The following is a 6,000-nucleotide window of genomic DNA, read 5'->3' on the forward strand; positions in this document are numbered from 1 at the left end:
AGCAGGATATTATAGGCGGTTTGTAGAAGGATTTTCCTCTATATCATCACCATTGACTAAGTTAACACAAAAAGCTACCAAATTCCAGTGGTCTGACACTTGTGAACGTAGTTTTCAGGAGCTGAAGAATCGATTGACATCTGCACCAGTGCTCACTCTTCATGAAGGAACAGAAGGTTATGTGGTATATTGTGATGCCTCAGGTATAGGTTTGGGGTGCGTATTGATGCAGCGTGGGAATGTGATTGCTTATGCATCAAGATAATTGAAGAAGCATGAAAAGAATTATCCAACCCATGATTTGGAATTGGCTGCAGTAATATATGCTTTGAAGATATGGCGGCACTACTTATACGGCGTCCATGTTGACATCTACACAGATCACACGAGTTTACAATACATCTTCAAGCAGAAAGAGTTGAATTTGAGGCAGCGTAGGTGGCTTGAATTATTGAAAGACTACGACGTCGAGATATTGTATCATCCCGGTAAAGCCAATGTTGTGGCAGATGCTCTCAGCCGTAAATCAATGGGAAGCTTAGTACATATTGAGGCAGGTAGATGGGGGTTGATTAAAGAGCTTCATCAGCTAGCCAATATGAGAATCAGATTGTTAGACTCTGATGACGGAGGTATTACTGTACAGAATACATCAGAATCATCTTTGGTAGCCGAGGTAAAAGCACGACAATATGAAGATCCTATCTTAGTACGATTAAGAGAAAGCATTAAACAGTGTAAAAGTATGGCTTTTGGGATCGAAAAAGACGGGGCACTGAGATACCAGAGCCGATTGTGTGTGCCTAATATGGCAGGGTTGCGAGAGAAGATTATGAATAAGATTCATCAATCCCGATATTCCATCCATCCCGGCTCGACAAAGATGTATCATGATGTCAAGGAGCAGTATTGGTGGGATAATATGAAGAAGTCTATTGCAGAATTTGTAGCCTAGTGTCCCAATTGTCAACAAGTAAAGATAGAACATCAGAAACCCGGTGGATTGCTTCAAAATATAGAGATTCCGACCTGGAAGTGGGAGGTGATTAATATGGACTTCATTATTGGATTACCTCGCTCTTATCATAAGTTTGACTCCATCTGGGTGATAATTGATCGACTTACAAAATGTGCCCATTTTCTGCCAGTGAAGACAACTAACACGGCTGAAGATTATGCGAAGTTGTATATCAAGGAGATTGTTAGGCTTCATGGTGTGCCCATATCTATTATATCAGACCGAGGAGCTCAATTTACGGCTAACTTTTGGAGGTATTTCCAGAAGGGTTTAGGCACACAGGTAAATCTCAGCACTGCATTTCATCCGCAGACTGACGGACAGGCTGAACGTACCATTCAGACATTGGAAGATATGCTACGAGCATGTGTTCTAGATTTTAAGGGGAATTGGGATGATCATCTTCCACTCATAGAATTCGCCTATAACAATAGCTACCATTCCAGTATTAAAATGGCCCCATACGAGGCACTATACGGGAGGAGATGTAGATCACCAGTTGGATGGTTCGAAGTCGGTGAAACAGAATTATATGGGCCAGATTTGATTCACCAAGCTATTGAGAAGGTGAAAGTGATACAGGAGCGATTGAGGACGACACAAAGCAGGCAAAAATCTTATTCTTATGTCCGACGTCGTGATCTAGAGTTTGAGGTTGATGATTGGGTTTTCCTGAGGATCTCACCAATGAAGGGTATTATGCGTTTTGGGAAGAAAGGTAAGCTGAGTCCAAGGTATATCGGGCCGTATAAAATTCTTCGACGGATTGGACAGGTTGCTTATGAGTTAGAATTGCCATCCGAATTGGAATTTGTCCACCCGATATTCCATGTATCTATGTTGAGAAAATGTATTGGAGACCCTTCTCGAGTTCGTCCCTATCAAAGATGTACAAGTTACAGAGGATCTATCATATGAAGAAGTGCCAGTGGCGATATTAGATCGGCAAGTCCGCAAGCTGAGAACAAAAGATGTAGCTTCCGTCAAAGTATTGTGGAGGAACAAAAATATGGAAGAAATGACATGGGAAGCAGAAGAGGAGATGAAGTCTAAATACCCTTACTTATTCCAGAATGAAGATAACAAGGATGCTGGTGGAAGACAGGATACATTGGAAGAAGAAACGGCTCTATGAGGTAAGCAATAATTTGAGAATACTCCTCCTTAATACAAAATGGTGATATGTAGATAATGTAAATATGCATAATGCTTTGTGTAGCCTTGTGAAGCCATATGTTGGGCTTAATTACTTGCAAGTTTTGCTAGTGACCATTTTATAGGGGAAAATTGATCGGAAATTTCCATTGGAATCCACGATGATTTAAACTCCCCATAAACCCTTACATTCGAGGACGAATGTTCCTAAGGGGGAGGGTGTTACAACCCATATCCACATGTGTTAGTTCATTCCATATATTAGTTAACATAAATCCAAGAAGGAATTATCTTTGAGATGATAAGGAGTCAATCCTATTGGTCTTAAGTGATACAAGAGTGTATAAGGGTGATTAACCAGTATTAGAAGTTAAACGAATCAAGGATGTTGTAACTCGTATTTTCAGGTAATCTAGCGGTGCTTAATACACTCAAGATGTCATTTATTAAGGTATTTTAATCATATAATATCCGTATCATAAGTCTTGAAGTCAAACGAGTTATGAAACAAAAGTCGACAAAAGTTGTCGCAACTTAGGTTCATAATTTTACTTAAACATTAGGTCAAATGTTTCTAATCTTTTCTCATAATTTACAAGGAATTACGGGGTGATATACCAACCAAATTAAATATCTATGAGTCTAGTTTCCAACGCATTAAACCGTTCATCAATACGATCTCGGAGTAGAGAGATATTCGCATTTTCGCGAGACTGCGCCAAGCACCTCTCTATGGGGCCCACTAAGGCGGTTTAAGATATTTGGACCTATATAGGATGCCTCCAACCCGTTTTAAGTCATTTCTTCTCACTATTTTCAGACCTTAGAACCCTAGGAACATCCTCTCAAGGTTCTCTCAAGATTCAAGACCCAAAAAAGGCAAACAACACAAATCAAGTGTCGGGAATTCCGTGGCGCTAGTAAGTCTCTTGTTCTTCTTGTTGTTGCTCATTTTTGTGTTGTTCCAGCTCATGTGGGAGGTTGTTTTAAAGGGTTTATGTTCTGTAAATACTCCCTCATGTTATTAATATCAATCTTAGGTGATTTCAAGCCTTCTAAAGTGATTCTAGTGCCGAAAAACACTAATTGATCGCTAGTTTCGTTTTTTTGTTGTTGTGGCAGCATTGGAGGGATATTTCATGGAAATTTAAGGTCAAATTGGAGTTGTTCTTTCTGTATAAAGGTAAGGAACCTCTTACTCTATATGTATTTAAGATTATCCAAGTTGCGGCTAAGCCATTGAAGCTAGAACTTGTGAGATATATATCGAAAGGTTTGGTAGTAATGTTATTGTTTTGTGGACTGTTTTGCGTTGTTGTTGGGCTGCGTATTTTACTACTATCTTGTGGAGTTTTGGAGGAAGAAGGGTGTGGATAAACACCATATATATGTAGGGTTATGGGCTGATAGTTATTCGTAACATTTCCAGGTTGTTTGACACAACTACGGTGGTCGTCGTATGTATGGAGTGATTAGGCTGTGTGTGGACTATTTTGGGAGGCTCAATATGTTTATTATTGATGTTGTTTGGGCTGTTTGGTGACTGTTTTGAATGGTGTGAGGTCATATATATAGGGGAGGTGTTGTCCGTTTTATCGTAAAATAGGTTGTGGTTGATACATAATAGTTATGACGCTTAAATGATAACGATAGTATCGTTTCTCTTATTGTAGACTAAGGAGTTTTGACAATTGCATAGCTTGAGATTGGGGCAGTATATACAAGGTATGTGAGGCTATACCTTTCCTTCTTTTGCACGACTCCGATTGTACATAATGTAATGAACGAGCTTCCAAGATACTCTACTCTTAGAAGCTAGCAGTACTTACATTGTTTTCCCTCTTATGGAACGATTGATGTTAATGTTGCTTCTCTTATTCTTACATTATCAATGTTGTTGGTACTTCCTGATTCTTATAAGGTTCATAGTGAAGAGTTAGTCCTAATAACGTGTATAGAGGATACCTACCTTACGTCACTCTGAAAGGTTTAGAATGTGATTCCATGAGTCGAGCATGCATTATATATATGTATCTATTTTACTCTACCGAGCCATGCTATAGTTGGCCGGGTACGGCACCTATTGTGCAACCACTGATCAGTTGGGTTTTACCGAGCTCCAAGTGGCCGGGTACGATTCTACCGAGCCTATTATGGCCGGGTACGATATGATGATGAAGATGCCCACAGAGGCGAATGCTTTAAAGGTTTATGTATTTATACATATGTATCATGCATTTCATGTAAGTAGCCCTCAGAGGTACTAAGATGTTACATGTTGTATATTCTCTATCCTTGCTTACATTACTGATCGTATTTATGGTTCCTTGCCTTACATACTCAGTACTTTATTCGTACTGACATCCTTTTATTTGTGGACGCTGCATGTCGTGCTGCAAGTCCTGATAGACAGGCAGGTGTAGCTCCCCCACCACAGTAGACTGTCCAGTTCAGCGGTGATTGGCGAGATCCCTTCTCCGGACTTGCCTTGGTCTTGGTATGCAATTTTTGTTATAGACATTATGGGTATGTCGGGGCCCTGTTCCGGCTATGTTGCAACACTTATGTTCTTTTAGAGGCTCATAGACAGGTGTCGGCTCATGTATAGTTTGGTATGCCTTGTCGGCTAGTTTTTGTTGTATAGTCTTTCATAGTAGCGTGGTAGCTCATACCTTATATGTAGTTTCTTGATTGTCTGGTCATCCCCTGCTATGTATGTTCATGCCGTCATATTTTATTACTGGTTGTCCATGATCTAGGTCTACCATTTATATTGATCTCGTCAGCACTAAAAGATAATAATGAAGGTTAGATGAAATGTACATTGGTTCTCGGCAAGTGTGGTCGGGTGCTAGTCATGGCCCTTCAGTTTGGGTCGTGACATGCCCATTCTTCGCGAACACGGAAAATGCCTCGCATTCGCAAAGCACATAATATTCTGATGTCAAAATTCCTTACGCGAAGGCGAGAGCCCCCTTGCGAATGCAATGACCAAACTATCCCAAGATTCGCGAACGCAAAGCCTCCATCGCGAACACGTATACCAAATGCGTGAGGTCCCCCATCCTGCCTCTCTTCTTCGCGAACACAACTCCCTTTTCGCGATCGCGATGCATAAACACACTGACCTTCCGAATGTGTGGCCTTATTCGCAAATGCGAAGAACAAACTTCACCTACCTCGCAGGTACCCTTCGCGAACGCGAGACCTCCCTCGAGAACGCATATAAAAACACCAGACACCAGAAAATTTGCAGCTCTACAAGGCCAAATTCAATCTGCTATCAACCCGAGGCCACTGGGACCTCAACCAAACATACTAACAAGTCCTAAAACGCGATACGAACTCAGTCGATACCTCAAATCATATCAAACAACATCAAAAACATGAATCTCACCCCAATTCAAGCCTATTGAAACTAATGAACTTCCAACTTCTATAATCGATGTCAAAACCTATCAAATCAACTTCGATTGACCTCAAATTTTTCACACAAGTCATATTACACAACAAACTTATTTCAACTTTCGGAACCAAAATCCGAGCCCGGTAACCACAAAGTCAACTCTTGGTCAAACTTCTCAACTCTCCAAACTTCTTGTCACGGCCCCAAACCGGACCCGATCGTGATGACGCCTCTCGTGAAGACGAGGTCAGCCGACACAATTCCCAAATTCATTTTTAACAATTTTAATAAGTCAATTCAAGTCATTTATAAGAATACATCCCAAAAATTTAGCGAAATATAACAAGTGCGGAAATAGATACATCCCGACATTAGGGTGTCACAAGTCACGAGCATCCACTAAGGTCTAAATACAACTGAA

This window comes from Nicotiana tabacum, chromosome 3 (genome assembly GCF_000715075.1).
Source record: "Nicotiana tabacum cultivar K326 chromosome 3, ASM71507v2, whole genome shotgun sequence".
NCBI lineage: Eukaryota > Viridiplantae > Streptophyta > Magnoliopsida > Solanales > Solanaceae > Nicotiana > Nicotiana tabacum.